Raw genomic sequence first — 8,789 nt, forward strand, 5'->3', positions numbered from 1 at the left:
TCCAATTTAGATGTCCTTCATTTGGGCTCCTAAGCATTCTATGAATACCTCTATTAGGGCATCAATCATAGATAACATTCATTTTGTCAGCCTCATTCATTTATTCAACCAATATTTATTTACTATATGCCATACGATAGTGGGCAACTTAGACAAGTTTTCTACTCTCCAGTTCTTACAGTCTAGGAAGGAAGAAAGACACCTGAGAAATAACAATAAAGTGGGTAAGTGTCATGGGAGGGAAAGTGGAAGGTTCTGCAGGTTATGGGGCTCTTAACACCAGCCAGAAGGTCAGAAAAGGCTTCTCTAAGGAGACTTCCTCCAGCTGGGGCTGAGGCATGTTCTAGGAAAAGAGTCAGCCCATGGAAGACCTAAAAATGAGAGAGCACGTGCATTTGTAGTGAAAGGAGTTCACTACAAATGGAGATAGTCTGGCAAGACACCAAGTTTGAGAGGCGGTAGAGGCTTGGGCGAGTGGAGGGCTGTGGAAGCCTTTTTAAGGAATTTAGGTTCTTATCCCCCAAATAATGGGAAGGCCATTGATCAGAATAAGATAAGAAGGGAGTGACATGATCAGACTTGCCTTTTAGAATGATCGCTGTGGCAGCCCATGAGAATGGAGTGGTTGGGGGGATCAGGAAGAGGTTAAATGCAGGGACACGAATTAGGACACTGTTATTAATCCAAATGAGAGATGATAGTAGACGAAACTAGATAGTACCGGTAGGGGTGAAGAAATGTGGACAAACTTTAAAGCTGCTTGGGAGGTAGAATTGACAGGATTCATTGACTTATTAGAAAAAAAGACGTGAGGGAGAGAGAGTCAGAGATAATCCCAAATTTCTGGATTTAGAGGATCGTAGGTATCATTCCCATAATTGGGAATGTTTGGATGGAGAGGCAGTTTTAAGAGAAAGAAAAAAGCTCAGTTTGGGACACATAGATTTTGAGGGAAACAAACAAGTAAAGTTGTCCAGTGGACATTTGAATATGCATGGACCTAAAGTTCAGAGAAGATGAAGACCAGTCTGGAAATAGACATCTGAAAGTCACTAGCATATAGGTTGTAATTAATTAAGGCCAAGAGGATGAATATGATGCCATTAGACAGTAGGTCTAATGAGGCAAGAGCCGTACATTATTTACCTCTGTATCACCAGGGTCTAATATCATGCCTGAAACAGAGTAGGTGCTTTGATCATTTTATTGAATGAATGAATGAGTGAATGAATGAATGTGAGTGAATAAGTGAATGAACAGTGTGAAATACAACCAAGTTTAATTCAAAAAACTGTCTGAATATAAAATATTGAAAGATTAAAATTATTATGGTATTAATATGCACCAACCAAGTTTTCAGAACAACAGTACTGGAATGGATAATCTAGGAAAAAAAGTTGCATAGAATAATAACTACTCTGAAGACCAATCAAATGCATTTCATTTGTACAAATTAAAGCACAGTTGCAGTCCAAAACTTACCAAAGCAGGTTGCAAATGCTATTTTATTATCATTATTCATACGTGTCTGTGATGGTGCAATTAAAATTTGATAATCATATTTGTCTATGCATAATGATTAGCAAGAGACAGAGATTAAAGGGATAGTTAAAGAGAAGCAAAAGTGAGCAACCTTTAAGCCTCACCTTTGGCGTCACACAAACTTCCTTTCAGCAGTGGCCTGTCATGGTGCCTTGCTTTCCATTTTCTACTTGCTCCGCTCACAGATCTTAAATGTGAAGATACAGCAAAACTCCTCCTGTGTATTATAGTGGTAATTTTCTAATTATTTTCAAAGGGAACTCTTTGAATCTTTTTGTTCTTTCATTGAACATAACATTTAAATATAGGAACACAGTCTCTGGAACCAAACCCTGTCTACCAGCAAGGGAAACGGATGTTGGCTCCACTACTGAAAGACTCTGTCCCTGCTACTTTGTAAGCATGTCTCTTTTTTTTCTGTTGATTCTTTCATTTCATCAGAAAGCCTAGGAAGTACAACTGAGAGATTTTTATTTTTGATTTCTGTTTCATAATCCCAGTCATTAGTACAAGGCCAAAAGATAAATCTCAAGTGAGTCGTTATCAAGTGCATACACAGTAGAGGAAAGCATCCCTGCCAAAGGCAGACATGGGTGCACATTGCAATGCACCTGTTCGGTAGGTGGAGGAGCTCAGAGAAGGTTGTTCAACCTGTGTGGGCCTCAGTGATCTCATCTGTAAAGTGAGGGATTGGATTTGGTTGCTTCTAAGACCCCCTACTAGCTCTATAATTTTATTATTTTATTATACCCTCAGGAACATTTTATTATTCTAAACTATGTAGACTTTATTAAATTTGACTTTGCTTCATCATTTTATTATATCTGTTCTCTATTAAATACCATTTTATGATATACTGACTATGTCTCCATGGCTGGTGGAAACTAAAGGGCTAGAGACATCGGATGAGCATGGGGATACGATAACACTAACCATAGTGCTTCCATTCCTTGGGTGTTTACATGGGCCAGGCATTGGCCTAGGCATTTGCTCTACCTCATTTAATCTTCACAGCAATCCCATAGAGTAAGTATTAATATCCCCTTTTTATAGAAGATGAAACTTACGCTTGTACGTTTTGATAACTTGGCAGCTAGAAAGTGGTACAGCTCAATTACAACCCCAGGTCTGCCTGCGTCCAGAGCCTCTGCTCTTAACCACTACGTTAGATCTGGATTTCTGGCTGGGTCACATTCTGAAGGTTGGCGTGAACCCAGTAAAACCAGGTAGCACTTGGGGAAGAGAGTTAAACGGAGCCATCGTGGGTGCTTATCACAAAATACAGACTTGAGAGGTAAGCAAGGGAGAGAAAACTACAATTGTGCTGGAGGATTGTTCACATTGTGGTTGTAAGGCTACATGATATGTCACGTCCAAGAGGAGAGGCAAGAATAGACATGGGAAAATGAACAGTGACATGGGTAACCTGTAGAATCTTAGCAGAATTCCCTCCAAGTCTTCATCATTAAGGCCAGATACAGCAGGATCATGTGGAAATTCTCCTTTAAATAGTACTAGTGGTGGCGTAAGGAAATAGAATGAAAGTATCCATAAGACAATGGAAATGGACCCCAGGAAACAGATGGCAAGTAGTTTGTGCTCAAAAGAAGCACATTAGAGAAGCTTTCTGAATTGGTCAAGGAAGGAAAGGAGAGGTGGAGAAGATGCACTGGGCAGAGATCTCATGTGCCTGATACTTACGACTAGGAAATACAACAGACGTCATTGGGACTGGTGTTCTGTAATGCCAGGCCATCTTGGTTCACTTGGTGAAGCCCTCAGAGGCAACCACGCCCACTGTTTAGAAAGGCTTTAATCTTAACAAAAGGTGATTTAGAACATCAAAAGTAAGTGGATTGCTTTCATCAGAAAATTGCAATTGGTTCTTATAAAGTACTCTTGCTTTTTAAAAAAAATTAATCTGAATCTAACCAAACCTCTATATTAGTTATCAGTTTATAGCAAATGGAGGGGATAGAGAAACAAGTTAAGTGATACCACAAGGAAGTAATCAGCCAAATTTTGTATTTTATAAAATCCAGTTTCTCCAACCACAAATGTCCCAGTTTCTCCAACAGGCTAATGGCATGAAATAAGGGGAGATAAATGGAATAAAAGATACTTTGATCTTAATTTAGAAATAGGTAATTGGTCTAAGAATACAACTTGTAGTCATTTCAAGGAAGTAATTGGACAATAGAGTACATGTGTGTATGTGGGTTTCCACTGCTCTGTTGTTTGTAATGGTGGAAATACAATGCTTCCACTGAAAAGGATGCAGTATTGAGACAGAAAAGTAAAGTAAGAGGGAGGAAAAAAAGCAGGGTACAGGCAGTATGGACCATATGCATGGTATGGTAATCAGAAAACCTAGATTTTAATGTAAGGCTAGTTCCCACTGTTAGACCTTGAGCAAATCAACCTTTCTGAGACTCTATTTCCTCATCTTAAAATAAATTATAGTTCCTATCTCATAGAGATGCTATGAGAATTAAATATAATAATGTTAAGCACAAAGTTTGGCAGAGTAAACATTTGCTATATCCTCCTAGAATATACACCGGACTTTCTAGAGTGGTCATGGCTCTCTAGAGAGGAAATTATGGATTTTTTCCCTTTTCTGTTTTAGATAGAATTTCATTGTCATTCAACTCTAATGTTTTTGTCATTTTCATTGTAAGACTACATGTGTGTATCCTTTTAAAATATTAATAAACTTTGTTTCTTAGAGCACTTTTAGGTTCACAGCAAAATTGAGAAGAGAGTACAGCGTCTCCACATATCTCCTGACCGCACACACGTACAAAATCCCCCACTATCGACACTGTGTCCTTTTTGAACCATGAGTTAGTTAGGTCTGATTTTTAATTTTCAAATAACTGGGAATTTTTAACAGATAATTTGATATTTAGTTGCACTGTCGTCAGAGAAAATGGTTTGTATAATCTTGATTCAATAAGAATTTATACTTAAACTTTCATTTTCCTATATAACCTAATACATGATAAATATTTGAAAAGAAAGCATATTTTCCATATGCAGGAGTCTATATATTTTCAATATGCTCTGTCATTCTTTAACATATATTTTTAAATCCCTGACTACAACTGTGGATTTGTCCATTTTTCTTGTAATTTTTCTTGTGTTTTAAAGGTTATATAGCAACTCTCTTAATCCTGATTGATCTTTTTTGCCTCCTGTTCTATTTTGTTATGTGAACTATTTACATAAGGTAGCACAGGAGAAGAAGTGATAGCGAGATGGGAAGACTTCCAGCAGTGCAAGATTCAGAATGCAGAAGGGTGTAGTGGTTACTGGCATGTTCTTTGGATAAAGACTGATGAAGACTGAAGTCCAGGCTTATCATGTCTAAGCTTCAGTGTACTCATCCGTACAATGTGGCTGATGACAATAACAGTACCCACTCCAATCCAAACTCACGTCTGGTGGTGCCTTAGGCTAAAGGTCGGGGCATTGCAGAATCCTGAAAGATTTCCTAAAAGTCGTAATTGGGAAATTAATCAGTGTTGACTTGAAATAATGCATGAACTTAAGAGGGCCTACATACTTGTAGTAATGAAAAGGGAATTATAAAAAATCATTTCCTAGCTAAACTGAAATCCCCAGAGGGTCATTGTAGTGCCACTGGTCAGTGTTCTTGAATCCTTGGTTCATCACCAGTTTTCAGAGGCACTAGAGGAGTTGAAGAAATCCCCTGATTTCTTTTTCATTTTATCACATGCTCCATAGGCAAAGTGAAAGCTTTCCTCAGTTCTTACTTTGTGAGTAAATTCTGACTAAACCAAAGTAATTTGTCAATTCAATCATAATATTTCTAATATCCCAAGAAACTATAATAATCTAAATAATAATGGGATTTCACTTAACGCCTGTTCCTTTTACTTTCTTACATAAATTAAGACCCTCTGTCCATCTTTTCTCCATGAAAGTACATAAAGCCAAACCTAATCTTCTCCTGACAGAACACATCCATAAAAATGAGCTTTGAAGTCTGCAGATCGCTAAAAGGAATGTTCTGCCTGGAACGGACACAGTTTATAATAGTTGTGAACGTTTAACTTTCCAAAGTGTCCACAAGATTTAATAGCTTTATCCAGCTCTAAAAAACATACCCTTCTCTGGCCCTCATTTATCTAGAGATCAGTTTATTAGCAAATATTTGTGCTCTGCTATGTGCCAGGCACTGTTCTAGGCTTTGGGGAAACAAAAATTGGTAAGACATGGTCCATGGTGAAGGGAATCCTAGTCTGTTTAGTAAACAAGCAAAGCAATGAATTAATACATCCATTTTACGAAAACATAAGCTATACAAAAAGGAAAGTTCCGTTCCTAGGGGTGGCCTGAGTCCTGGGGGAGGGACGGCCCCGGCCGCTAGGCATCTTGCTGCTGGATGAAGGGCTGGGGATGGCTTTCATGCCGTCCTGCGGGCAGATGAGCAGCACGGAGGTGCCCCTTCACACCACCAGGCCCAGCTGCCGGGTGTCCTCTGTGAGCTTGTACTGGTCGTCAGGGTCTCTCATGCACTCGATGGTGCCGCCCAGCACGAGGCTGAGCAGCGGGTCAAACCCTTTCAGGATTCCACTGGCTTCTCGGCCTCCCTAGAACTTCACTAGCATCGTCTTGTCGATGTACTTGGACAGGTCCAAGACGCTCTCCTTCTTTTTCTTCTCTTTGTCTGCCATCTTGCCCGGCCGCGTCGCTGCCTATCTGGGTTTATATCAGAGGTTGAAAACAGGTAAGCTGAAGACATTTGACCCACGTGGCATTTTTGTTTTTAATCCAGAAATTTCAAATAGAAATATGAGTTTTGGGGTTGTCTGGAAGAGTCAACAAATGTGAAAGAATGGCACTCTGGACACACTTTCCTGTGTGGCTGCTTTTAACCAGAATTAAGAAGCCCTGCTCCCTTTCGAAGGGACACACACCCCCTCAGGCCCGCCTGCTTTACATACTTGGGTTATCTGCCTGGCTGCTGGAGGAAGGAAGCCTGTGACCTTGATCTTTACCAAATAATCACAAACAAGGTGGTTTTCTGAGTACCGGTGATCACTCGCACAGCACTTATAATCTGTGCTTTGATACTTCTTTGTAATCTAAAGATAAGATTCTAAATTAAATTATTTTAATAAATACAAAACCCAACATCGTTAGTAATGCTGCAGGAGACCCTCAGCAGCCAGGGATGATCTGGAGGTTTCTTTGACTAAAAGATAAAGGTACTAAATATATAAAACTATCTACAGTGAACTGGACCAGATTACTCTGTAAAAGAGTAGTTCCTGAATTGATTTTGTTCAAAATGGCAACATACATGTTTATAATGTTTTTGAGATCTTTTCAGCAAATAACCTATAAGTGTCGTACATGGGTAAGGAAAAAAATATTTGCTGTTAAGCAGAGAACATCTGTAAAGTAATTGCCCATGTAGTCATAACCTAATTTGAAATGTGTGGGGCAGAGCTCTCTATATCTGAGAGAGCCAGTCACTAAGAGCAAGAAGCTAAGCTGAATTCTACAAAGAAAAAAAATGCACTCTGAAAATAAGTTGCCCAGATTCCTCCTAGCAGGTGAATTTAGAACCTGATGTTAGTTTCTGATTGAGATTTTCTGAAAATGAGTACAGCGTTTGACACTGAAAGTGCAGTTGCATTCCTGCACTTAATTTTCCGAGGTTCAACCACATGAATTTAATTATACATGGTTTATACATTTTAAAAGTTTAAAAATATTTTTTCCAGTTCAATGAAAGGATTATTTTCTAAACCAAAGTATAACAAGAGTTTGTGATGATCTCTTGAAACAAGTAGACTTACCAAGTAGGCTTGTTAAAGCCAGTCAATGATACAATTTTTCTTGCATTTCCATTTATCAGTATAAGAATGACAATTCTTTCTTAAACAATTGTCAGTGTAATTGACAAACTACATGCATTTATTCTTCATCTGTTTGCCATTCTCTGAGTGCTGAGGTGTAAAGGAGGAGGCGTTTGTTTGGGACCTTGAGTTGAATTCATACCTCTGATCTTAATTCAGCCAATGATTAGAAGCCAGTGTAGTACCTTTCTGCCTGGACTGGAGAGGGAAAGGAGGATCATCCATAAAGAATCAAATGATTTAAGAATTTGAGCTGCAGTATCCAGTAAAGTTCCAGGGTGCTTATAGTTTGAAAGACTAAAAACCTTATTCCATTAACCATTTGCATTGAAGGAAATTGGTTTTCAAAATCTTCTTCTATAAATGTTCTCTTTCCGTAATCATTTCCCCCTGATTAACCTAAGAACACATGGCAGAGGAAAAATCACGTCAAAGCTTGGCAGTAAGTTACATTTGCCATTAGCTTGGGATGGATTTCACCCAAGATTTGTAGCTGACCTACCATAGAGATATGGGTAAATTATGTCACAAAAGAACTGCAGGATTGAACTAGAGGTCCCACAGCAGGACCTTTCACAATATTTTACAAAAATTGGATCCTCGAGCAATCTCCCTACTGGAGCCAACCCCTGACACATCTCTGCTTTTGGGTTCCTAGCATTTCTGAGGCACCAGTGTCCCCCAGTATAATGCACTTCATTCATCCCAGCATGCTTTTGAATGGCATCCACTTACACAGTCAGGGTTTTACTCCTTTTTTTTTTTTTTTGGCTGCGTTGGGTCTTCGTTGCTGCACGTGGGTTTTCTCTAGTTGCGGCGAGCAGGGGCTACTCTTCACTGCGGTGCGCGGGCTTCTCATTGCGGTGGCTTCCCTTTGTTGTGGAGCACGGGCTGTAGGCGCACGGGCTTCAGTAGTTGTGGCACATGGGCTCAGTAGTTGCGGCGCGCGGGCTCTAGAGTGCAGGCTCAGTAGTTGTGGCGCACGGGCTTTGTTGCTCCGCGTCATGTGGGATCTTCCCAGACCAGGGTTCAAACCTGTGTCCCCCGCATTGGCAGGCGGATTCTTAACCACTGTGCCACCAGGGAAGCCTGAGTGTTTTATTCTTAAGTAAGAAAGAACACAGGAATTCAGAGAACTTGAGTTCTTTCTTGTGTGTTGACCTGTATTTGGACAAAAGCCATTCTACTCGGTCTAAATCCAAGCAAATTATCATTCTCCAAACATACTCTTGCATCTCTTGCCTGTGTTTTTCTCGTGTTCTAAAGTATCCATCTCGTGTTTCTCACTTCTTAAGCTCCCACTCATCCTTACAAGTAAAGCCTAGCTTCACCTCCTCTGGGAAGTCCTCCATG

General features: G+C 39.7%; 1 pseudogene; it reads right to left on the reverse strand.

The window, feature by feature from the left end:
* Positions 1–5,934: 5,934 nt before the first annotated feature.
* Positions 5,935–6,245, reverse strand: LOC103002142 (U6 snRNA-associated Sm-like protein LSm7; annotated as a pseudogene).
* Between the last annotated feature and the right edge of the window lie 2,544 nt (positions 6,246–8,789).

The sequence above is a fragment of the Balaenoptera acutorostrata genome, chromosome 4 (genome assembly GCF_949987535.1).
Source record: "Balaenoptera acutorostrata chromosome 4, mBalAcu1.1, whole genome shotgun sequence".
In the NCBI taxonomy this organism is placed as follows: Eukaryota; Metazoa; Chordata; class Mammalia; order Artiodactyla; family Balaenopteridae; genus Balaenoptera; species Balaenoptera acutorostrata.